We start from the raw sequence: 27,550 nt of genomic DNA on the forward strand, positions 1-27,550 counted from the left end.
AAATACTTTGTTGACAACGACCTACTTAGGGAGGAACGATCACCAAGATAAAATAAGGAAAACAGAGCTCGTACGGAAAGATATAGGTGTTCTTTCTACGCGCTATACGAGATTGGAATAATAGAGAATTGTGAAGGTGGTTCGATGAACCCTCTGCCAGGCACTAAATGTCATTTGCAGAGTATCCATGCAGATGTAGATGATGTAGAATGCGCCAGCACAGGGAGAAAAATACACAGGAAGAAGTCCAATAAGGCCCTGCGCACGTCGGGATGGTAGCAGGTGCGCATCTGGGGTGTTTTTCCTGCACGTAACATGATAAATGCCAGGTTTCGTCGAAAAGATTGCTTTTATTCCCAAAAACTACCGCCAAAGGGTACAATGCTCATGAAAACAAGTGAACCGCACATGACACGGAAAGAGCATTTCGCCCTCATTAGGAAGGATTGGCAGACACGTGGAGAGGGTTAGGAAGCTGGCAGGCGAGAGACAAACCTGCTGTTGCGGCCGCTACCTCGCCGAGCCCCTAGCACGCCCCACCAGACGGGTTTGTAGCACAAAGTTGGCGTCTCTCACTCAGCAGTAATGTGATGACGTCCCTAGCTCAGCGTACTAGCGTGGGAGTCAGCCGCAAGTACTGTGGAGTACTTTACGTAACAGCCCACGCCACTTCCTGAGGCTAACAAGGGGACCTTCCATACTTTAAATCACGAATTTTGATGCGCTTCAAATACGTTGTAGAGGCACTAACCCTGACTACCTGGCTAACCGGTTTTTTAGCGACGGGCCTTGGTTTTTGAAAATATCGATTTTGAAGTTCATTGCCCACTTTCTATACCTGTAACATTACACATACTTCGAGCAAGTCAGCGTAGCGCAGCGGTAAAGGTTCATGGCTAAAGCGGTGTAGGCACCGTGTTCGAATCCTGCTCGTGAAGTAGATTTTTGGCGTATTTAATGGCATTTTGTGATTTCGCCTTTTGATTCTTCGTTCAGCTCCTCTACTTATGAATCTTCTTCTGGCTGCACTACTGTATGGCTCAAATGGCTCTGAGCACTATGGGACTTAACATCCATGGTCATCAGTCCCCTAGAACTTAGAACTAATTAAACCTAACTAACCTAAGGACAGCACACAACACCCAGCCATCACGAGGCAGAGAAAATCCCTGACCCCGCCGGGAATCGAACCCGGGCGTGGGAAGCGAGAACGCTACCGCACGACCACGAGAAGCGGGCTGCACTACTGTAGAAACACTTAATTCTTCCATTTCACAGAATTTTTCCAACACACAGCACTAGAGACGCTTTGCGAGCAACTGACGCCGTAGTTAGATGCGTATCCTAATTGGCCGCAACTAGCATCTGGGGTTCCCGTTCAGTGTTCGATTTGTGCTTTTACCAGTGGGGGGGGGGGGGGGGGGTCTTAGGGGGTAGTATAATTATACATGTTATTAGCTTGGACCGTGGCGTTATCCATGGTTAAACAGTTATTTATAAATACACTCCTGGAAACTGAAATAAGAACACCGTGAATTCATTGTCCCAGGAAGGGGAAACTTTATTGACACATTCCTGGGGTCAGATACATCACATGATCACACTGACAGAACCACAGGCACATAGACACAGGCAACAGAGCATGCACAATGTCGGCACTAGTACAGTGTATATCCACCTTTCGCAGCAATGCAGGCTGCTATTCTCCCATGGAGACGATCGTAGAGATGCTGGATGTAGTCCTGTGGAACGGCTTGCCATGCCATTTCCACCTGGCGCCTCAGTTGGACCAGCGTTCGTGCTGGACGTGCAGACCGCGTGAGACGACGCTTCATCCAGTCCCAAACATGCTCAATGGGGGACAGATCCGGAGATCTTGCTGGCCAGGGTAGTTGACTTACACCTTCTAGAGCACGTTGGGTGGCACGGGATACATGCGGACGTGCATTGTCCTGTTGGAACAGCAAGTTCCCTTGCCGGTCTAGGAATGGTAGAACGATGGGTTCGATGACGGTTTGGATGTACCGTGCACTATTCAGTGTCCCCTCGACGAACACCAGTGGTGTACGGCCAGTGTAGGAGATCGCTCCCCACACCATGATGCCGGGTGTTGGCCCTGTGTGCCTCGGTCGTATGCAGTCCTGATTGTGGCGCTCACCTGCACGGCGCCAAACACGCATACGACCATCACTGGCACCAAGGCAGAAGCGACTCTCATCGCTGAAGACGACACGTCTCCATTCGTCCCTCCATTCACGCCTGTCGCGACACCACTGGAGGCGGGCTGCACGATGTTGGGGCGTGAGCGGAAGACGGCCTAACGGTGTGCGGGACCGTAGCCCAGCTTCATGGAGACGGTTGCGAATGGTCCTCGCCGATACCCCAGGAGCAACAGTGTCCCTAATTTGCTGGGAAGTGGCGGTGCGGTCCCCTACGGCACTGCGTAGGATCCTACGGTCTTGGCGGGCATCCGTGCGTCGCTGCGGTCCGGTCCCAGGTCGACGGGCACGTGCACCTTCCGCCGACCACTGGCGACAACATCGATGTACTGTGGAGACCTCACGCCCCACGTGTTGAGCAATTCGGCGGTACGTCCACCCGGCCTCCCGCATGCCCACATACGCCCTCGCTCAAAGTCCGTCAACTGCACATACGGTTCACGTCCACGCTGTCGCGGCATGCTACCAGTGTTAAAGACTGCGATGGAGCTCCGTATGCCACGGCAAACTGGCTGACACTGACGGCGGCGGTGCACAAATGCTGCGCAGCTAGCGCCATTCGACGGCCAACACCGCGGTTCCTGGTGTGTCCGCTGTGCCGTGCGTGTGATCATTGCTTGTACAGCCCTCTCGCAGTGTCCGGAGCAAGTATGGTGGGTCTGACACACCGGTGTCAATGTGTTCTTTTTTCCATTTCCAGGAGTGTAGATGTTAATGCCGAAACTCACTATTCACGCGTAAGCACTATCAGAAAAGCCATCCCTTGTTATATCTTTAAAAGTACATTATAGGTAAAGCTTATTTACAAAATCATCTACATACAGGTATACGAGGGGAATTCAAAAAGTAAAGGCACATTTGTGAAAAGCTGTACTTATTCTGATGATAGAAAACTGAAACATGCGTTATTTTTCTACGTAATCTCCCTGGACTGCAATGCAGTTTTCCCGACGTTTTACGAGTTTTTTTATTTCATCAGAAAATACGTTTATCGGTTGCACCGCACCGCACCGCAGCAATAACGTCTTCATCACTTCATCACTTTCAAATCTTCTTCCCTGTAGTGCTTCCGTTAAGGGTCCAAACATGTGAAAATCGCTTGGAGCCAGGTCTTTACTGTATGGTGGATGTTCCAGCACCTCGAATCTCAACTCCTTTATTGCGTCGGCTGTCCGTTTGGCAGAATGTGGGCGAGCGTCATCTTGCTGTAGGATGACACCTCTTCACAGTTTTCCACGACCTTTGGATCTGATTGCAGGTTTCAGTTTCGTACGCAACACATTACATCCACCATACAATACAGACCTGCCTCTAAAGCCTCGTTTACGCTGGGGCGACGTCTTGTCGTTTTGTTCTAAATGTTTTGAAATGCTTACCTACTACATAACACTTTTTCAAAATTAATAAGCAAACATATTAATACCATTAACAGTAAGCCTGTATTACAAACTTTCAGTGTTCGGCTCCACAAATTTAAATTATATGTAAAGTTTTACTCCAGTGCCCGGAAATAAACATCCCAGGTTGGGATGCATAAACTAAAACCAGAGGAGGGGATGGTCTGATGCAGAGGGGGAGGGGGGGGGGGGGGGAAATCCCCCCATCCCCCCCTGCAAATCGCACACTGTTCCCGTTACGGCTAACGGTATTCACGGGAGAGGGGACGATAATGGGCGGAGATCGATTTCAGGTAATACAAGAAGCGACCGTTAGACGAACATTTGGAACTTCATCTGCGAACCAAAACCGGAATGAATGTTTGAAAAAATTAATAACTGAATATATCTTTATAATTTCGCAAACCTTACACTGTTTTTTGTTATTCTTTGAAACAAAATTGAAAGATCTAGTCGATTTTGAAAGAAAAAAAAATGTACCCGAGCAGGATTCGAACACAGGACCTCGACCGCTGCACTACGCTTATCTGCTCTGGATGTATGGAATGTTACGGCTATAGAAAGTACACAATGAATTTCAAAATCGATTCTCTCAAAAACCAAGGCCCGTCGCTAAAAAAACAGCCAGGAAGTCAGGGTAAGTGCCTCTACAACGTATTTGAAGCGTATCAAAATCCGCGATTTACAGTGTGGAGGGTCCCCTTGTAAGCTAAAGAGAAGGAAGTAGCATACAATAATTTTTTTACCATTTTTAGACGTTACAGGGAGAGAAAGGCTCTTTACAATCCGTACAGAAACCAGATGGAAATTATAAGAGTCGAGGGGCATGAAAGGGAAGCAGTGGTTGAGAAGGGAGTGAGACAGGACTGTAGCCTATCCCCGATGTTATTCAATCTATACACAGGGAGTTTCAAAAAGAATATACGTATTAGAAAGTATTATTTTGTCCAGACTATCGATCGCTGCGCCTCGGCTCGGCTATTGGAGAAACGAATACGCAGTCTAGTTTATATTAATGGCCGCTAGATGTCAGTTGTCTTCTGTTTTGCTTGGTAACCGTCATTTGTTTAAAATGGCTACTCCGCAGCAGAAATTATTTTGTATTCTCGAGTTTGCGAAGTGCAATTTCGTGATTACAGTGCAAGGACGTTTCAGGTTGAGGTACCAAATTAATCTTCCGAATGGGTGGAACATTCGCAGATGATACAGGATGTGTATGTAAAGGAAAGAGTCCTGGCCGCCCTCGTGTTCCTGAAGAAAATGTTGCACGAATTGAAACTGCTTTCCAACGTAGTTCTTCAAAATCAACTCGTCACGCCAGTCGGGAGTTACAACTGTCTACAACAACAACAATTGTTTTGAGACGTCGGTTTGTTATGAAGCCGTACAAGTTACAGCTGTTACAAGGTCTGCGTCCTGATGACAAACGAAAACGTGTAGCATTTTGTAACGAGATTCTTGATGCTATTTACAATGATAACACTTTCACACAATGCATCATATTCAGTGATGAAGCAATTTTCCATGTCAGTGGTCAGGTAAACAAACACAGTGGTCGAATTTGGGGCCTACAGAAGCCACATGCAGCCATTGAACATGTACGATATTCGCCCGAAGTCAATGTGTTTTATGTGAAATCCAAATCATCTGTTTACGACCCATTCTTCTTTGACAAAAATGGTTCAAATGGCTCTGAGCACTATGAGACTTAACATCTGTGGTCATCAGTCCCCTAGAACTTAGAACTACTTAAACCTAACGAACCTAAGGACATCACACACATCCATGCCCTAGGCAGGATTCGAACCTGCGACCGTAGCAGTCGCGCGGTTCCTGACTGAGCGCCTAGAACCGCTAGACCACCGCGGCCGGCTCTTCTTTGACAGAAACAGTATCTCGCTATGTTACAAAACTGGTTGTTTCTGAGGCTCCACGAAGGTGACTTCGTTTTTCAACAAGACGGGGTATCCGCTCACTGGAGTCGATAAGTGCGTGAATATCTGAATGAAACTCTACCGAACTGTTGATCTGGTCGTCAAGGAGCTCCACAGTCACCGGATTTGACACCTCACTTCTTCCTATGGGGTTTCGTTACAGACAACATTTATGTACCATCACTCCCACAGAACCTGGAAGAGTTGAAGAACCGGATGTGTACTGCGATAACATCAGTGACGAAGGACGTGCTTGCCCGAGATGGGAAGAATTTGAGTATCGATGTGATATTGTTCGTGTCGCTTATGGAGGACGTAGTGAACATCTGTAGTCAGAACTTGAGAGGTTTGTAAATATGTATGTTAAGTTCCATATTCGTATGCATTTGAAATACGTATATTCTTTATGAAACACCCTGTATTTAGCAATCAGTAAGCACTGAAGAGCACTCCGTCTTCAGGCCACGAGTGGCCTACCGGGACCATCCGACCGCCGTGTCATCCTCAGTAGAGGAGGCGGATAGGAGGGGCGTGGGGTGAGCACCGCTCTCCCGATCGTTATGATGGTATTCTTGACCGAAGTCGCTACTATTCAGTCGAGTAGCTCCTCAATTGGCATCACGAGGCTGAGTGCACCCCCAAAAATGGCAACAGCGCATGGCGGCCTGGACGGTCACCCATCCAAGTGCCGACCACGCCCGACGACGCTTAACATCGGTGATCTCACGGGAACCGGTGTATCCACTGCGGCAAGGCCGTTGTCTAGCAATCAGTAAAGGAAACGAAAAAACTGGAGTAGGAATTAAAATCCATGGAGAAGAAATAAAAACTTGGAGGTTTGCCGATAACATTGTAATTCTGTCAGAGACAGCAAAGGACCTGAAAGAGCAGCTGTACGGAATGCACACTGTCTCGAAAGGAGGATATATGATGAACATCAAAAAAGTAAAACGAGGGTAATGAAATTTAGTCGTATTAAATCAGGTGATGCTGAGGGAATTAGATTAGGAAATGAGACACTTGAAGCAGTAAATGAGTTTTGCTATTTGGGGAGCAAAATAAATGATGATGAGCGAAGTAGAGAGAATATAAAATGTAGACTGGCTATGGCAAGGAAAGAGCTTCTGAAGAAGAGAAATTTGTTGGCATCGAGTATAGATGGGTTCAAAATGGTTCAAATGGCTCTAAGCACTATGGGACTTAACATCTGAGGTCATCAGTCCCCTAGACTTAGAACTACTTAAACCTAACTAACCTAAGGACATCACACACATCCTGGCCAGAGGCCGGTTTCTAACCTGCGACCGTAGCAGCAGTGCGGTTCCAGGCTGAAGCGCCTAGAACCGCTCGGCCGCAACGGGCGGCTAGATTTAAGTGTCAGGAAGTCCATTCTCAAAGTATTTGTACGGAGTGCAGCCGTGTATGGAAGTGAAACATGGATGATAAACAGTTTGGACAAGAAGAGAATAGAAGCTTTCGAAATGTGGTGCTACAGAAGAATGCTGAATATTTGATGGGTAGATCGCATAACTAGTGAGGAGGTATTGAATAGGATTGGGGAGAAGAGAAATTTGTGGCACAACTTGACTAGAAGAAGGGACCGGTTGGTAGGACATGTTCTGAGACATCAAGGGATCACCAATTTAGTATTGGAGGGCAGTGTGGAGGGTAAAAATCGTAGAGGGAGACCGAGAGATGAATACACTAAGCAGATTCAAAAGTATGTAGGCTGCAGTAGGTACTGGGAGATGAAGAAGCTTGCACAGGATAGAGTAGCATGGAGAGCTGCATCAAACCTGTCTGAGGACTGAAGACGACAGCAACAACCCGTTACCATGTACAATTCGTTCCCCCTTCCATGAGGGCCGGTTACGGGTCTGTGACTGTTACAGTGATTGACATTAATCACTCTTAACGACCAATTTAAAACACATAAAGTTTTTCTTTTGACGTACACGGAAAACGACCGTCATTTAGGGTTTTTTTTTGTTGTTGTTGAAATATGGGTCTTAAAACTAATTGAGGGTTGAATACTCATTTTAAAAATTTGATCATAAAATATGCAATAAGAGTAGGGGGTACAAAGTTTGTGTTTTTACTTTACAATAGCGTTATCCTTTGGTGTCACTCGAGTCGTTAATAATTGAGTCTTTGTTAGTATGTTTTTTTCTCTACACAGTTTCCAAAGCCCTGGGAGTTGGTGCAGCAGCCGGTAGTCGAACGTGTACGTGGAGCCAAACATGAACAAATATTCGTCGAATTTCAGAATGAGCTTTTCACTCTGCAGTGGAGTGAGCGCTGATACGAAACTTCCTGGCAGATTAATACTGTGTGCCGGACCGAGACTCGAACTCGGGACCTTTGCCTTCCGCGGGCAAGTGCTCTACCAACTGAGCTACCCGACCTCGCAGCTTTACTTCTGCCAGTATCTCGTCTCCTACCTTCCAAACTTTACAGAAGCACTCCTGCGAGGTTCGCAGGCCATCAATGTAAACAGGAGATCCCTTGTTCGAGTCCCTGTCGGGCATACATTTTCAGCAGTCCCCATCAAGATATGTCAACAACACCTGTCGGCAGCTGAGGGTTTCATTTAATTAACACTGTCGTTATATTTTCAAGATGGTGTACGACAACTTGTTATTATGCTCCGCAATCGCTAGTAGCACAATTGCATCGTGTGTGTGTATTTGGAAGAAAAGCGGATGAAAAAAAGGAAACATACTTGGATGAAGCCCTAGGTATTACGTCGAGATTATAAAATCATTCAGCAAAATATACTTGGATGAACCCCACGGTATTACGTCGAGATGATAAAATCATTCAGCAAAATTTGTTATGAGAGCTGCTTGTGGAGAAAGTCAAGTCTTAATATACAGAGGGGTCAAAAAAAAAAAAAAAAAAAAAAAGAATCCACTGTTTGAAAGTCCATAACTTGCAAACTAATTGACGGAGTTGTCTCATTTTTGATAAAAGTGTAGCTTAAACATATCACTGTAGGTGTTCTAAATGGTCACCATAACATCCACACACCAACGATGCCGCCGAACTGCAGCACGAACTACTGACTGCAACGTGTTCAGTTGGATATTTGCACACGAATGTACGATGGATTCTCGAAGTTCATCCCATGTGCGTGGCTTTTGTCGATAAACGACGTCCTTTAGTGTTCCCCACAGGTCCAGAGGAGTTAGGTCTGGGGAACGTGGTGGATACTCCACAGCACCTCTACGGCCTATCCACCTTCCTGGTAGATTTTCGTCGAGACACGCCCCAACACGATTTTGGTAGTGGGTTGGGGCACCATCTTGTTGAAAGTAAACTCTTCCGTCTCCATACAAGTCTCGGATGGCAGGTAAAATGGATGTCTCAAGCTTCTGAAGGTACACCTCACCGGTAACTGTGCCGTCAAAGAAGAATGGCCCAATCAAGCACCGGTAAGACAACCCACACAACACATTTACTCCTGGCAAATTCACGGCTATGTGTGCATGGACGGTCGGATTTTCGGCGGCCAAGTAGATGCACTTGCAGCGATTTACTGTACCATGGAGTTTGAACTGTGCCTCATCAGACCACACAAACATCTCTGCAATCTCTTCATCGTTGCGCACCATGTTAGTAAAGCACTCGCAATACTCCATTCTACGATCTGGGTCGTCATCGTTCATTGCGTGTAGCAGCCGTGGGATGTAGCACTTCCACTTTACTGTCCTCAAAATTCGCCGAACACTTGAGCGACTCACTCCAGTTTCACGGGCACACTGTCTCTCAGACCCCTGTGGTGAGCGAGTGAATTGTTGTAACACAGGACGGGAGTTAGCTAGACTTGTTACTGTCACAGGTCGTCCAGATCGTTGTTTGTGTACATCTGTAACACAGCCTTCGTGTTCAAATTTGTCTCTAATGCGACGAATGGTTAAACTTGTCGGTGGCTCTGTTTGATACTCATTTCGCCACTGCCGTTGAACCTCATTAATGTTTTCGTACTTAAAATACCACTTCAAAACTGACTTCCTTTCATCGAATGTAAGCCTTGCGCCAGCCGTGTTTACTCCAGTAACTAGGTGCAACTAAGAACAAAACACTGACTATCTGGTGACTGTCATCTGACAAACGCAATACTACGCTTGTGTGGCGGTTGCCTGAACTACAAACTATTACACTACCAAATATGAGACAACTCCGTCAATTAGTTTGTCAGTTATGGACTTTTTTTAACAGTGGATACATTTTTTTGGACCGCTCTGTATATACACTACTGGCCATTAAAATTGCTGCATCACGAAGATGATGTGCTACAGACGCGAAATTTAACCGACAGGAAGAAGATGCTGTGATATGCAAATGATTAGCTTTTCAGAGCGTTCACACAAGGTTGGCGCCGGTGGCGACACCTACAATGTGCTGACATGAGGAACGTTTCCAACCGATTTCTCATGCACAAACAGCAGTTGACCGGCGTTGCCTGGTGAAACGTTGTTGTTATGCCTCGTGTAAGGAGGAGAAATGCGTACCATCACGTTTCCGACTTTGATAAAGGTCGGATTGTACCCTATCGTGGTTGCGGTTTATCATATCGCGACGTTGCTGCTCGCGTCGGTCGAGATCCAATGACTGTTAGCAGAATATGGAATCGGTGGCTTCAGGAGGGTAATACGGAACGCCGTGCTGGATCCCAACGGCCTCGTATCACTAGCAGTCGAGATGACAGGCATATTATCCACATGGCTGTAACGGATCGTGCAGCCACGTCTAGATCCCTGAGTCAACAAATGGGGACGTTTGAAGGACAACAACCATCTGCACGAACAGTTCGACGACGTTTGCAACAGCATGGACTATCAACTCGGAGACCATGGCTGCGGATACCCTTGAAGCTACATGAGAGACTGGAGCGCCTGCGATGGTGTACTCAACGACGAACCTGGGAGCACGAATGGTAAAACGTCATTTTTTCGGATGGATCCAGGTTGTGTTTACCGCATCATGATGGTCGCATCCGTGTTTGGCGACATCGCGGTGAACGCACATTGGAAGCGTGTATTCGTCATCGCCATACTGGCGTATCACCCGGCGTGATGGTATGGGGTGCCATTGGTTACACGTCTCGGTCACCTCTTGTTCGTATTGACGGCACTTTGAACAGTGGACGTTACATTTCAGATGTGTTACGACCCGTGGCTCTACCCTTCATTCGATCCATGCGAAACCCTACATTTCTGCAGGATAATGCACGACCGCATGTTGCAGGTCCTGTACGGGCCTTTCTGGATACAGAAAATATTCGACTGCTGCCCTGGCCAGCACATTCTCCAGATCTCTCACCAATTGGAAACGTCAGGTCAATGGTGGCCGAGCAACTGGCTCGTCACAATACGCCAGTCACTACTCTCGATGAACTGTGGTATCGTGTTGAAGCTGCACGGGCAGCTGTACCTGTACACGCCATCCAAGCTCTGTTTGACTCAATGCCCAGGCGTATCGAGGCCGTTATTACGGCCAGAGGTGGTTGTTCTGCGTACTGACTTCTCAGGATCTATGCACCCAAATTGCGTGAAAATGTAATCACATGTCAGTTCTAGTATAATAAATTTGTCCAATGAATACCCGTTTATCATCTGCATTTCTTCTTGGTGTAGGCAATTTTAATGGCCAGTAGTGTAAATTACTTACGAACAGATGAAAGTGTATGTCAGTATTTGGTCAGTAAAGTGGCTTCTCATTTTACAAATCAGGATACTCTCTTGAGAAATGCTATACATGCAGAAGATAGGCAAACTGTGACACTGAGCTATCTTGATACAGGAGGGAGCTACTCTTCGTAGTTTACGGTACAGCAATGAAATATCACATTGCACATTAACTAAAATAATTCCAGAAGTCTGTGAAGCGATTTATAAAGCATTGAAGGGGGAATATGTGAAGGTAGATAAATGTTTGGTACGCTATATGGGCAATAGCATGCACTGTGTCCCTTGCTCACCCCCTACCCTAGTAGAAGCAAGTTTATTAAGAAAAAAAAAGCGTATAAGGAACAAACCAACTTTGAAGTCATGTTTACGAACACACTACAGAGACGCGAAATAGCTGTAACGACGCCAGCCCTCAAAGCGGCTACATTTGACATTGCAGTGAACAGAAGACGAACGACTTTTATGGTCAAATCTACAGCCAGGCCCTACATTTGATCATATTTATATGACGACAGGCGAGATTTGACAAAGTTCCCTATTACACCGTCAAATTTCTTTGACGTAAATATTTTACTTATCAACTTTAACAAATAAATATGACAGTGTAATACCGGCCTTAGAGGAACGGCTGGCCGAATGAGAGTGTGTTGAGTGCCAACGGCTGCAACACTCGCAGGCGGGAATCGCGTCAGTGGGGGCGCAAGTGACTCACAATTAGCAGGGAGTAAATTAACTATAGCAACGACCTTGCCGCAGTGGATACACCGGTTCCCGCCCGATCACCGAAGTAAAGCGCTGTCGGGCGTGGCCGGCACTTGGATGGGTGACCATCCAGGCCGTCATGCGCTGTTGCCATTTTTCGAGGTGCACTCAGCCTCGTGATGCCAGTTGAGGAGCTACTCGACCGAATAGTAGCGGCTTCGGTCAAGAATACCATCATAACGACCTGGAGAGCGGTGTGCTGACACCACGCCCCTCCTATCCGCGTCCTCCACTGATGATGATACGACGGTCGGACGGTCCCGGTAGGCCACTCGTGGCCTGAAGACGGAGTGCTGTGCTAAATTAACTATAAGTGATATATATACGAACACAGAAAGAGCCATAATATATATAACTGGCAATGAAAGAAACGAACTTTCAGACACTTTCATTATAAATATTTTGTTATTACTCATGGTCCTAATCATAAGAAATTTAGGTCTTACGCCAAAGCGTTAGGTGGATCAAAACAAAATGTCCAGGATGACAGACTAAAGACCGAAATACTAAATATCCTTTTCCAAAGATGTTTCACAGAGGAAGACTGCACTGTAGTTCCTTCTCTAGATTGTCGCACAGATAACAAAATGGTAGATATAGAAATAGATGACAGAGGGATAGAAAAACAATTAAAATCGCTCAAAACAGGAAAGGCCGCTGGACCTGATGGGATACCAGTTCGATTTTACACGCGAGGGGACATGACCCCCTTCTCGCAGCGGTGTACCATAGGTCTCTAGAAGAGCGTAGCGTTCCAAAGGATTGGAAAAGGGCTTAGGTCATCCCCGTTTTCAAGAAGGGACGTCGAACAGATGTGCAGAACTATAGACCTATATCTCTAATGTCAATCAGTTGTAGAGTTTTGGAACACGTATTATGTTCGAGTTTAATGACTTTTCTGGAGACTAGATATCTACTCTGTAGGAATCAGTATGGGTATCGAAAAAGACGATCGTGTGAAACCCAGCTTGCGCTATTCGTCCACGAGACTCACAGGGCCATAGACACGGGTTCCCAGGTAGATGCCGTGTTTCTTGACTTCCGCAAGGCGTTTGATACAGTTCCTCACAATCGTTTAATGAACAAAGTAAGAGCATACGGGCTATCAGACCAATTGTGTGATTGGGTTGAAGAGTTCCTAGACAATAGAACGCAGCATGTCATTCTCAATGGAGAGAAGTCTTCCGAAGTAAGAGTGATTTCAGGTGTGCCGCAGGGGAGTGTCGTAGGACCGTTGCTATTCACAATATACATATGTAAATGACCTTGTGAATAACATCGGAAGTACTCTGAGGCTTTTTGCGGATGACGCTGTAGTATATCGAGAGGTTGTAACAATGGAAAATTGTACTGAAATGCAGGACGATCGGCAATGAATTGACGCATGGTGCAGGGAATGGCAATTTAATCTCAATGTAGACAAGTGTAATGTGCTGCAAATACAGAGAAAGAAATATCCTTTATCATTTAGCTACAATATAGCAGGTCAGCAACTGGAAGCTGTTAATTCCATAAATTATCTGGGAGTAGACATTAGGAGTGATTTAAAATGGAATGATCAGATAAAGTTGATCGTCGGTAAAGCAGATGCCAGAATGAGATTCATTGGAGGAATCCTAAGGAAATGCAATCCGAAAACAAAGGAAGTAGGTTGCAGTACACTTGTTCGACCACTGCTCGAATACTGCTCACCGGTGTGGGATCCGTACCAGATAGGGTTGATAGAAGAGATAGAGAAGATCCAACGGAGAGCAGCGCGCTTCGTTACAGGATCATTTGGTAATCGCGAAAGCGTTACGGAGATGACAAACTCCAGTGGAAGACTCTACAAGAGAGACGCTCAGTAGCTCGTTACGGGCCTTCGTTGAAGTTTCGAGAACATACTTTCACCGAGGAGTCAAGCAGAATATTGCTCCCGCCTACGTATATCTCTCGAAGAGACCGTGAGGATAAAATCAGAGACATTAGAGCCCACACAGAGGCATACCGACAATCTTTCTTTCCACGAACAATACGAGACTGGAATAGAAGGGAGAACCGATAGAGGTACTCGAAGTACCCTCCGCCATACACCGTCAGGTGGCTTGCGGAGTATGGATGTAGACGTATATGTAGATGTAGATGTATCTTAAAGCTACTTCCTCATAACCCGTTTTTAACAAATTTGCTTAAAACTTGAGTGTATAGTTGTACAAAAGTTTGTAGTTTAACCTGCTGGGAGGCCCATGCATGTCCAGTGATGTGAAAAAATTGTGGTTATGGCTCGCGGGATTTACAGTAGCCACACGTATATCAAACCCATGCAATAATGGCAATGACGAGCAGAACTACAGGCACAGGCGTAACGCTTGAAAGGACCACTCGGCTTGAATAATTCTGAGTGTGCCATTCAGAAATGTGTGCGGTCGTAAGTGGAGTGAGGAAGGAACGCAGTTTCGTGACAACCGACAAGCAACAAAGTTGTATTCCTATCACTTACGGTTAGGCATGCGTTAACGAGGGGCGAAGCGTTCGGTATCTTTGTAGGGCTTTTCTTTTATTACGACACTGTTGACGCCTTACTGCAAAACCTGAGTAAGCGAGATGGATCACTGCAACAAGAGAGGCTGGAAAGAATCTGACAATCTTGATACTGTCGTAGAGCTTAGTCCCGATTACGAGGGAAACCACATTAGGTGGTTCAAAAAAAATCCGATTTTTTTTTATTGCGTAAATCGTTAGCTTAACTAGCCAAGTATACGCTGTCAAAATTTCAACGCTAAATACGAATTCGTTTAGATTTTATGAGCATAGAACCGAGCAAAACGTGAGAAAATCAGTTGTGGTGACATTGTATGATATGATTTCCATGGATGAAAAACCTCTACACGAGTGTTGCCCAGGGGGAGAAGACAGTTAGTGCAAGTGGCAGAACCAAAAAAAATGGTTCAAATGGCTCTGAGCACTACGGAACTTAACATATATGGTCATCAGTCCCCTAGAACTTAGAACTAGTTACTAACCTAAGGACATCACACACATCCATGCTCGAGGCAGGATTCGAACCTGCGACCGTAGCGGTCACGCGGTTCCAGACCGAAGCGCCTAGAACCGCACGGCCACACCGGCCGGCTTGCAGAAGCGAACAGCCCTTGAACACGAACCGCACCCTACTCCGTTGCACCCCGACGTACAGAAGGAAATTCTTCCAATGTATGAAGATTTATAAAGGGGTGAATTACTGGAGAGATGTATAGGTGGTCACACACAAAACGGGAATGAAAGATGTAATTCCACTATTTGGCGATTAGCTCCTAAACACTTGCACTCCGGACTAAAAATCGTTGAATTGGTATCGTATTTAGCAGTGGGCTTATTCGATGCAGGAAATTCATCCCTTCTGATGGTCATGAACGAGGCAGGAATTGTAGTGGGCACGCAAAGCTTCAACTGTGCCGAACAAATGGATAACCAGCGCGTGAGCCGGCAGAATCGACGTAGTGCGTTGGAAACGAAGGAAAGTGGGAAAACTCGGAAAGCACTGCTGCAAGCGCAAAACGAAGCCCAAGAGGAAGAAGCAGAGTTGCTATACGGTGAAGGAATCGCAGATTAATCGGTAAGCATTTTACATTATTGTTAACTTGCTTGAATTTCTAGTTTCCGAGAATTTATTTTTCAAACGCATTTATCTCAAAATGACTTTTTTCACATTTGCGTGCAGTCTAACTCAAAAAATGTAGAACCGATCATTATGAAAATTGATAGACTGATTCTTTATAAAATTACGAATTATATGAAACGACTTGTGAGATAATATATTGATTTTAAGGGCATTTTTCTTTGCATAATTAGTGAAAAAATCGTGAAAATCTAAGTAAATTGTTTCAGCGCCTGCAATTTTTTTTAATTTTCACCTGCATTGAGGTTCCTATTCTTAGAAAATGAGTTATTAATGAAAAATCGAAACCTTTTCGATTTCAGATAAAATCGGAATGGCTAGATCTACATACACAACCTTCAGCGGTTAGATTTCTTAGTGTTTTCTTGATCGTTTAGAACAGAAAGCGCCCTAAAACCGTCTTTTGTTTGTTTCGCGGCCGTTAGCCACTAGTCACTTGAATCAGCAGTTGTCTTGTGACAGCCAGAGCGAGAGCACCAGCAGCAGCGAGTACTGTTTGTATAAAGCGTTTTTGTACTTATTTGCTGCGCTTAGCTTTTAAATAGTTTTTCTGGGAAAACCTAGCGTAGTTTTCGCGTCTCGTATTTCAGTGAGTGTTTCTTGATTATCAGAGTAGCTCATCAGAAGATTATCTTGGGAATTTGTCACCGTATAGAGTAGGGTAAACATAGTCATGTGTAGGGACTGTGGTTGTTGTGAGCGGACGCAAGGAGAATTGGCCACTCTTCGGGGGCAGGTGGAGGCTTTGTCTGTTAGGCTCATCGAGCTCGAGGCGCAGGCGTCGGCTCGTAGTGGCGTTGGGGCAACTGTGGTGAGACCTATGCCTACTTCGGTGGCCTTGGAATCACATGGAACCCCTGATGACGCTGCGTCTTCCGGCAGTGAGCATCTTACCGGTCAGCCATCACTCCAGGGTGAATGGCGGACAGTGGTGGGCTCGCGCGTGCCTGGCCGAAAGGCGAAGGTGGGATCTGGCCGCGTGGCGGCTGCCTTACCCCTTTCCAACAGGTACGGGGTGCTTCATAGTGGTGATGACATCGTTTCCGAGCCACCACAGGATGCCTCGCCTGTTGGGCCAGTGGCCGATTCTCCGGCAAGGTCCCGACAGTCACAGAGGGCGGGCCTATTAGTTATAGGGAGCTCCAACGTTAGGCGGGTTATGGAGCCCCTCAGGAAAATAGCGGGTAGGTCGGGGAAGAATGCCAGTGTGCACTCGGTGTGCTTGCCGGGGGGTCTCGTCCGTAATGTGGAGGAGGCCCTTCCGGCAGCTATTGAACGCACTGGGTGTGACCGGCTGCAGATAGTAGCACATGTCGGAACGAATGACGCCTGCCGCTTGGGTTCTGAGGCCATCCTTGGTTCCTTCCGGCGGCTGGCTGATTTGGTGAAGACAACCAGCATCGCACGCGGAGTGCAAGCTGAGCTTAATATCTGCAGCATAGTGCCCAGAGTCGATCGCGGTCCTCTGGTTTGGAGCCGTGTGGAGGGTCTAAACCAGAGGCTCAGACGACTCTGCGACTATAATGGTTGCAAATTCATCGACCTCCGTTATTGGGTGGAGAACTGTAGGGCCCCCCTAGACAGGTCAGGCGTGCACTACACACCGGAAGCAGCTACTAGGGTAGCAGAGTACGTGTGGCGTGCACACGGGGTTTTTTTAGGTTAGAGGGACCCCCCTTGGGCGAAACGATAAAGTACCTGACGGCTTACCAGGGAGGACATTATCATCGTTGATAAAGAACGTCCGTCCTCAGAGACCAAAAACAGGAAAAGTTAACGTAATATTGGTAAACTGCACGAGTATCCAGGGCAAGGTTCCTGAATTAGTATCTCTTATTGAAGGAAATAGTGCGCATATAGTATTAGGAACGGAAAGTTGGTTAAAACCGGAAGTGAACAGTAACGAAATCCTAGACACAGAATGGAATATATACCGCAAGGATAGGATAAACGCCAATGGTGGAGGAGTATTTATAGCAGTAAAGAATTCAATAATATCCAGTGAAGTTATTAGCGAATGCGAATGTGAAATAATCTGGGTTAAGTATCAAAGGTGGGTCAGATATGATAGTTGGATGCTTCTATAGACCACCTGCATCAGCAACCGTAGTAGTTGAGCGCCTCAGAGAGAACCTGCAGAACGTCGTGAAGAAGTTTCGTGATCATACTATTGTAATAGGGGGAGACATCAATCTACCAGGTATAGAATGGGATAGTCACACAATCAGAACTGGAGCCAGGGACAGAGACTCTTGTGACATTATCCTGACTGCCTTGTCCGAGAACCAACTCGTGAAGCTAACGTTTTAGACCTCATAGCAACAAATAGACCGGAACTTTTCGACTCCGTGAATGTAGAAGAGGGTATCAGTGATCATAAGTCAGTGGTTGCATCAATGACTACAAGTGTAATAAGAAATGCCAAGAAAGGAAGGAAAATATATTTGCTTAACAAGAGTGATAGGGCACAAATCGCAGAATATCTGAGTGACCACCATCAAACGTTCATTTCTGAGGAAGAGGATGTGGAACAAAAATGGAAAAAATTCAGAAACATCGTCCAGTACGCCTTAGATAAGTTCGTACCGACTAAGGTCCAAAGCGAGGGGAAAGATCCACCGTGGTATAACAATCATGTACGAAAGGTACTACGGAAACAAAGAAAGCTTCATCATAGGTTTAAGAGTAGTCGAATCATAGCTGATAAGGAAAAGCTGAACGAAGCGAAAAAGAGCGTAAAGAGAGCAATGAGAGAAGCATTCAACGAATTCGAACATAAAACATTGGCAAACAATCTAAACAAGAACCCTAAAAAGTTTTGGTCATATGTAAAATCGGTAAGCGGATCTAAATCCCCTATTCAGTCACTCGTTGACCACGATGGCACCGAAACAGAGGACGACCGAAGAAAGGCAGAAATACTGAATTCAGTGTCCGAAACTGTTTCACTGCGGAAAATCGTAACACGGTCCCTGACTTCAGCCGTCGCACGGACGCCAAAATGGAAAATATTGAAATAAACGATATCGGAATTGAAAACCAACTGCTATCACTTAGTAGCGGAAAAGCATCCGGACCAGACGAGATACCCTTAAGATTCTACAGTGATTATGCTAAAGAACTTGCCCCCTTTCTATCAGCAATTTATCGTAGATCGCTGGAAGAACGCAAAGTACCTAGCGACTGGAAGAAAGCGCAGGTCGTTCCCATTTTCAAGAAGGGTCATAAATCAGATGCGAATAATTATAGTCCTATTTCGCTTACGTCAATCTGTTGTAGAATAATGGAACATGTTTTGTGTTCTCGTATTATGACGTTCTTAGATAATACAAATCTCCTTCATCATAACCAACATGGATTCCGCAAACAGAGATCATGTGAAACTCAGCTCGCTCTATTTGCCCAAGAAATTCACAGTGCCGTAGACACTGGCGAGCAGATTGATGCCGTATTCCTGGACTTCAGGAAGGCATTTGATACGGTTCCGCACTTACGTTTAGTGAAAAAAATACGAGCTTACGGAATATCGGACCAGGTTTGTGATTGGATTCAGGATTTCCTAGAAGAAAGAACACAACATGTCATTCTTAACGGTTCAAAATCTGCAGATGTAGAGGTAATTTCGGGAGTACCGCAGGGAAGCGTGATAGGACCTTTATTGTTTACAATATACATAAATGACTTAGTTGACAACATCGGTAGCTCCGTGAGGCTATTTGCAGATGACACGGTTGTCTACAAGAAAGTAGCAACATCAGAAGACTCGTACGTACTCCAGGAGGACCTGCAGAGGATTAATGCATGGTGCGACAGCTGGCAGCTTTCCCTAAACGTAGATAAATGTAATATAATGCGCATACATAGGGGCAGAAATCTTCCAGTACGATTATGCCATAGGTGGTAAATCATTGGAAGCGGTAACGACCGTAAAATACTTAGGAGTTACTATCCGGAACGATCTGAAGTGGAATGATCACATAAAACAAATAGTGGGAAAAGCAGGCGCCAGGTTGAGAGTCATAGGAAGAATTCTAAGAAAATGTGACTCATCGACGAAAGAAGTAGCTTACAAAACGCTTGTTCGTCCGATTCTTGAGTATTGCTCATCAGTATGGAACCCTTACCAGGTTGGATTAATAGAAGAGATAGACATGATCCAGCGAAAAGCAGCGCGATTCGTCATGGGGACATTTAGTCAGCGCGAGAGCGTTACGGAGATGCTGAACAAGCTCCAGTGGCGGACACTTCAAGAAAGGCGTTACGCAATACGGAGAGGTTTATTATCGAAATTACGAGAGAGCACATTCCGGGAAGAGATGGGCAACATATTACTACCGCCCACATATATCTCGCGTAATGATCACAACGAAAAGATCCGAGAAATTAGAGCAAATACGGAGACTTACAAGCAGTCGTTCTTCCCACGCACAATTCGTGAATGGAACAGGGAAGGGGGGATCAGATAGTGGTACAATAAGTACCCTCCGCCACACACCGTAAGGTGGCTCGCGGAGTATAGATGTAGATGTAGATGTAGATCACAGTGTAACTTTGTTATTTTTTGCCGAAATTATTCAAAAAAATTCACAAAAACTGTTCGAAACATGAAGGAAATGATATCAAAATTTGATTACATTCTGATTCTTCCCAGCCGAAAGAATTCCCAAAAAAATCGTCTCAAACAGCCTCCTAGCCTCCTAACGTGGTGTAGCTTTTAATGCGGCTACCTCTTTGTCGACAGAAGAAAGATATACAAAATCTACATCTACATGGATACTCTGCAAATCATATTATTATTCCAATCTCGTATAGCGCGCGGAAAGAATGAACACCAATATCTTTCCGTACGAGCTCTGATTTCCCTTATTTTATGGTGGTGATTGCTCCTCCCTACGTTGGTCGGTGTCAAAAAAATATTTCCACATTCGGAGGAGAAAGTTGGTGATAGGAATTTTCGTGAGAAGATTCCATCGCAACGAAAAACGCCTTTCTTTTAACGATTTCCAGCCCAAAACCTGTGTCATTTCTGTGACACTCTCCCCCATATTTCGCGATAATACAAAACGTGTTACACTTCTTTGAAGTTTTTCGATGTACTCCATCAGTTCTATCTGGTAAGGATCCCACACCGCGCAGCAGTATTCTAAAAGAGGACAGACAAGCGAAGTGTAGGCAGTCTCCTTAGTAGGTCTGTTACATTTTCTAAGTGTCCTGCCAATAAAACGCAGTCTTTGGTTAGCCTTCCCCACAACAATTCCCACGTGTTCCTTCCTATTTAAGTTGTTCGTAATTGTAATACTTAGGTATTTAGTTGAATTTCCGGCCTTTAGATTAGACTTACTTATCGTGTAGCCGAAGTTTAACGAGTTCCTTTCAGCACTCATGTGGATGACCTCACACTTTTTGTTATTTAGGGTCCACTGATACTTTTCGCGCCATTCAGATATCTTTTCTAAATCGTGTTGCAATTTGTTTTGATCTTCTGATTTTATTAATCGATAAACGACAGCGTCATCTGCAAACAACCGAAGACGGCTGCTCAGATTGTCTCCCAAATCGTTTATATAGATAAGGAACAGCAAAGGGCCCATAACACTACCTTGGGGAACGCTGGAAATCACTTCTGGCTGACAACACGGCAATAGACTAAGTAATGAAAGTGGGAGGGTCAAAAAATCAAGTGCAGCAGTATGCGATCACGGGCGCCCACCGGCTATTCCAGCAGAACGGATCCACATTTGCCGTGGCCCGTCAGTAGCGCAAATAACCGAGTCGTCTGAATCGATCCAGCCTTACTTTTTTTTTTATTCCACAAAATCAGTAACAAAAATGGCTACAATGAAATGACATAAATAAGGGGACAGATAATTGCAGTCACAAATTTCAGCATTCAAAGAATGAATCTTTAGCAGTAGCACAATTTATTTAGCACCTTCACTGTCACCTTCAACTGGTGGCAGTTCAGCATGCACATTGTCTTCTTCTGCAGCCTGAGGTTCATCATCATCATTTGCCACACCCAAATTAATCATTCAGTAAATCCTGCCTACCGTAGAAATCAGCAGGTGCCCTGTCTCGCGTCAGTCGACAGATTACGCGTTTCGGCGTTTGTGTTTGCCTAAGGGTGTACTGGCCACTAAATCAGTTTTTCGCAAGTTGGTATGCCTTATTTTGGCATACGCGGTAGGGATTTTGGCATCACCGAGACAGTGATTCTGAATATATGCTGGTGTAGCTAACTAGTACCAGTTCTCATGGGCTAATCATTTTACGAGGGCCGTTCAGTAAGTAATGCCTCACACTAAAAAAAAAAAACTATTAGTGTACGTAGACAAACGTCCTTGTTGGTGCTTCACATTTTATGTTTGTTCTGTGCTCCGTTCAGGCAGAAGGCAGAACTGTATTTAACCGTCAAAATGGCGTCTACATACGATCCACGTTGCAAGCAGTTTGCTACACTACTGGCCATTACAACTGCTACACCACGAAGATGACGTGCTACATACGCAAAATTTAACCAACAGGAAGAACATGCTGTGATATGCAAATGATTAGCTTTTGAGAGCATTCACACAAGGTTGGCCCCGGTGGCGACACCTACAACGTGCTGACATGAGCAAAGTTTCTAACCGATTCTCATACACAAACAGCAATTGATCGGCGCTGCCTGGTGAAACGTAGTTGTGATGCCTCGTGTAAGGAGGAGAAATGCATACCATCACGTTTCCGACTTTCGTAAAGGTCGGATTGTAACCTATCACGATTGCGGTTTACCGTATCGCGACATTGCTGCTCGCGTTGGTCGAGATCCAATGACTGTTAGCAGAATGTGGAATCGGTGGGTTCTGGAGGGTAATACGGGACGCCGTGCTGGATCCCAACTGCCTCGTATCACTAGCAGTCGAGATGACAGGCATCTTAACCGCATGGCTGTAAAGGATCGTGTAGCCACGTCTCGATCCCTGAGTCAACAAATGGGGACGTTTGCAAGACAACAACCATCTGCACGAACAGTTCGACGACGTTTGCAACAGCATGGACTATCAGCTCGGAGATCACGGCTGCGGTTACCCTTGACGCTGCATCACAGGACAGGAGAGCCTGCGATGGTGTACTCGACGGCGAACCTGGGTGCACGAATGGCAAAACGTCATTTTTTTTCGGATGAATCCAGGTTCTGTTTACAGTTCGTCATGGTCGCATCGGTATTTGGCGACATCGCGGAGAACGCACATTGGAAACGTTTATTCGTCATGGCCATACTGGCATATCACCCGGCGTGATGGTATGGGGTGCCATTGGTTACACGTTTCGGTCACCTCTTGTTCGCATTGACGGCACTTTGAACAGTGGACGTTAGATTTCAGATGTGTTACGTGTAGTGGACTGACAAGGCAGCCAGTCCACAGTGAAGTAGCCGAAAGGGCACGCGTACACACACGCCGTCTGGCGTTAAGTCTGGAACAGGATTCGTATTGAATGCGATAAAGAAAAGAACGTAGCTACTAGAACACTTAACTTTTATCTATCCTTTGGTATACAGCATTCTTGATGATACAAGTGAGACTATCGTGAGATACATGCAATGGTACAAATGGCGCCTTGCTAGGTCGTAGCCATTAACTTAGCTGAAGGCTATTCTAACTGTCTCTCTGCAAATGAGAGAAAGGCTTCGTACGTGTTGTCGCTAGCAACGTCGTCGTACAACTGGGGCGAGTGCTAGTCAGTCTCTCGAGACTTGCCGTGTGGTGGCGCTCGGTCTACGATCACACAGTGGCGACACGCGGGTCCGACATGTACTAATGGACCGCGGCCGATTTAAGCTACCACCTAGCAAGTGTGGTGTCTGGCAGTGACACCACATTACGACCCGTAGCTCTACCCTTCATTCAATCCCTGCGAAACCCTACATTTCAGGTGGATAATGCACGACCGCATGTTGCAGATCCTGTATGGGCCATTGTGGGTACAGAAAACGTTCGACTGCTGCCCTGGCCAGCACATTCTCCAGATCTCTCACCAACTGAAAACGTCTGGTCAATTGTGGCCGAGCAACTGGCTCGTCACAATACGGCACTCACTACTCTTGACGAACTGTGGTATCGTGTTGAAGTTTCATGGGCAGCTGTACCTGTACACGCCATCCAAGCTCTGTTTGACTCAATGCCGTTATTACGGCCAGAGGTAGTTGTTCTGGGTACTGATGGGTACTGATTTCTCAGGATCTATGCACCCAAATTGCGTGAAAATGTAATCACATGTCAGTTCTAGTATAATATATTTGTCCAATGAATACCCATTTATCATCTGCATTTCTTCTTGGTGTAGCAATTTTAATGGCCAGTAGTGTACTATTGAATTCTTGTGTTCAGAAAAAGAAACGGTGGTGATCCTCGATAAACGTTTGTGTGCAGTGTATGGCGACGCTGTAGTTAATAGGAGTACAGTTGGACTATGGGTAAAGAAAGTTACAGTCTCAGGAAATGCAGAAACAGAGCTCCACGATCAGCCATGCTCGGGACGTCCTGTCACAGTCACTGCTCCTGACGTGATGACCTTACAGATTCCGTTATTCGTGCCGACCGGCGCATCACAACTCGACAATTATCTCTACAGTTGTCGGTCAGCATTGGAAGTCTGTAATGATGGAAACTCTCGGATATTCAAAGAGGTGCTCACGATGAGGTCCACTAATGCTCACAGCGGACCACAAGATTCAAAGAAAGGCCTGGCACCCTCGGACTTCCTCCTCTTTGGGCCGCTTAAAGATTCTCTACTTTGAAGATGACGTGTCAGTCATGCAGTGGAAACATGGCTACGCCTACAGCTTTTATCAGCAGGGAATACACTTTCTTCCAGGACGTTGGTGTACGGCTGTAGAACGTGACGGAGACTACGTAGAAAAATAGGACATTGACCAGACAGGTTGATGTATGTTTTCACCAAATTCTGACTTTTAACGATGAATATTTTGTGAGAAAAAAATTGTGGGGCATTACTTATTGAACGACCCCCGTAAATCTCCCGATTCACTAGGGATTGCTACTGTAGCTAAATTATTAAAGTAACATGCGTCATCGTGTGGACTTTGAGCTTGGATTCAGCACGAAAAGCGTAGTATGTTGCAGTGCGTGCATTTCTTTCAGTGGGAGCAAATAAGTCTTTACAATATTTAGATGATGAAGTAAGGCCTCGGATTTGGAATGTTTTCCACAAGTGCTGTTTTCAGATGAACAAAGTTACAATAATATGAATTATATATATTTGCTACATCGCAATATCTCAGTTTGAGCGTACTCTAATTGCATTGATCATTTTCATATATGACGTTGTTGTTGTTGTGGTCTTCAGTCCTGAGACTGGTTTGATGCAGCTCTCCATGCTACTCTATCCTGTGCAAGCTTCTTCATCTCCCAGTACGTACTGCAGCCTACATCCTTCTGAATCTGCTTAGTGTATTCATCTCTCGGTCTCCCTCTACGATTTTTTCCCTCCACGCTGCCCTCCAATACCAAATTGGTGATCCCTTGATGCCTCAGAACATGTCCTACCAACCGATCCCTTCTTCTAGTCAAGTTGCGCCACAAACTTCTCTTCTCCCCAATCCTATTCAATATCTCCTCTTTAGTTACGTGATCTACCCATCTAATCTTCAGCATTCTTCTGTAGCACCACATTTCGAAAACTTCTATTCTCTTATTGTCTAAGCTATTTTTCGTCCACGTCTCGCTTCCATACATGGCTACACTCCCTACACATACTTTCAGAAACGACTTCCTGACACTTAAATCTATACTCTATGTTAACAAATTTCTCTTCTTCAGAAACGATTTCCTTGCCATTGCCAGTCTACATTTTATATCCCCTCTACTTCGACCATCATCAGTTATTTTGCTCCCCAAATAGCAAAACTCCTTTACTACTTTAAGTGTCTCATTTCCTAATTTAATTCCCTCAGCATCATCCGACTTAATTAGACTACATTCCATTATCCTCGTTTTGCTTTTGTTGATGTTCATCTTATATCCACCTTTCAAGACACTGTCCATTCCGTTCAACTGCTCTTCCAGGTCCTTTGCTGTCTCTGCCAGAATTACAATGTCATCGGCGAACCTCAACGTTTTTATTTCTTCTCAATGGATTTTAATATCTACTCCGAATTTTTCTTTTGTTTCCTTTACTTCCTGCTCAATATACTGATTGAATAACATCGGGGAGAGGCTACAACCCTGTCTCACTCCCTTCCCAACCACTGCTTCCCTTTCATGTCCCTCGACTCTTATAACTGCCATCTGCTTTCCGTAGAAATTGTAAATAACCTTTCGCTCCCTGTATTTTACCCCTGCCACCTTCAGAATTTGAAAGAGAGTATTCCAGTCTACATTGTCAAAAGCTTTCTCTAAGTCTACAAATGCTAGAAACGTAGGTTTGCCTTTTCTTAATCTAGCTTCTAAAATAAGTCGTAGGTTCAGTATTGCCTCCTGTGTTCCAATATTTCTACGGAATCCAAACTGATCTTCCCCGAAGTCGGCTTCTACCAGTTTTTCCATTCATCTGTAAAGAATTCGCGATAGTATTTTGCAGCTGTGACTTATTGAACTGATAGTTTGGTAATTTTCACATATCAACGCCTGCTTTCTTTGGGATTGGAATTATTATATTCTTCTTGAAGTCTGAGGGTATTTCGCCTGTCTCATACATCTTGTTCACCAGATGGTAGAGTTTTGTCAGGACTGGCTCTCCCAAGGCTGTCAGTAGTTCTAATGGAATGTTGTCTACTCCCGGGGCCTCGTTTCGACTTAGGTCTTCCAGTGCTCTGTCAAACTCTTCACGCAGTATCATATTTCCCATTTCATCTTCATCGACATCCTCTTCCATTTCTATAACATTGCCCTCATGACATAATAAAATAAAAATACATTTCAGAGTTGTAACATTAACGAGATAAATTTTAGCTACAGTTCGACGAGAGGAAATTATCTCTCTAACAGTTATAAACATTATCTATCCGACATATACAAAAACAGAGAAATAAAACAAAACGATGATAAATATTAATTATTTATACAATATTTTATGATGTAATTGGACATATCGATGTGTATCATACAAAGACAATGAGAATTGTAAATTCCTTTTATGATCCGCGTTTGTCTTCCTTTGTTTTTACCTTTTGTTGGTTGGCTTTTGTAGGTTGCGGACGGAAGACGCATATCAAACTGAGGTCTGTTAAGAAATTGTAATTATTTGTTAATTATTACTTGAGAGTAGAGTTCATTATTATTATAAATGTGAGTGAATAATTGTTTGTTACTTTAATTCCTCTCTCAATAAGCATTATCTGTTTTAATTATTTCTTTCCGCTGCAAGGAGCGCAGCCATTGATGATAGCGATTTGTACCACATTTTTATCTGTGTTTCTTACGAAAGTATCAGAGGTTTGCTTGATGAAAATTAGTCTAAATAGTCCACAATATAAAAGTAAAGTTTAATAAGCATTAATTCAAATACTTATCCTGTTAAAAGGAAATTTGCTCTAAAAATAGAAAGTCTCTGTCATTTGTCTGCCGCCATCTTAACAATTATCTCAGCGGTGAATTCAAATTACGCAACTCTTCAGATATAAATGCGGAAGGTAATAAAAATGTTAAAGATAAATGTGCACCGGTGGTCCTGAACTCATTTTAATGAAAATAAATCGAATCAGATTGGTTGTTTAAAAACAGTACTCATAGCACGATCCGTATAACAAATTTTTCTTGCTGATGTATGGAGCCGAAATTAATTACGCACCAGTTGCGAAGGATATTGTTTCAGGTAATATACTTCAGTGTTGTGCGCGGCTGATATTCGGTGGTTTTAAAGATCATTTTGCTGAAGACAACTG

General features: G+C 44.8%; 1 non-coding gene across 1 annotated transcript; it reads right to left on the bottom strand.

Annotated features, from left to right (window-relative positions):
- Positions 1 to 7,880: 7,880 nt before the first annotated feature.
- On the bottom strand, positions 7,881 to 7,955 carry Trnap-cgg. Its single transcript has one exon. It is a non-coding gene; the product is annotated as a tRNA-Pro (tRNA).
- Positions 7,956 to 27,550: the final 19,595 nt, after the last annotated feature.

Source organism: Schistocerca piceifrons, chromosome 11, assembly GCF_021461385.2.
Source record: "Schistocerca piceifrons isolate TAMUIC-IGC-003096 chromosome 11, iqSchPice1.1, whole genome shotgun sequence".
NCBI lineage: Eukaryota > Metazoa > Arthropoda > Insecta > Orthoptera > Acrididae > Schistocerca > Schistocerca piceifrons.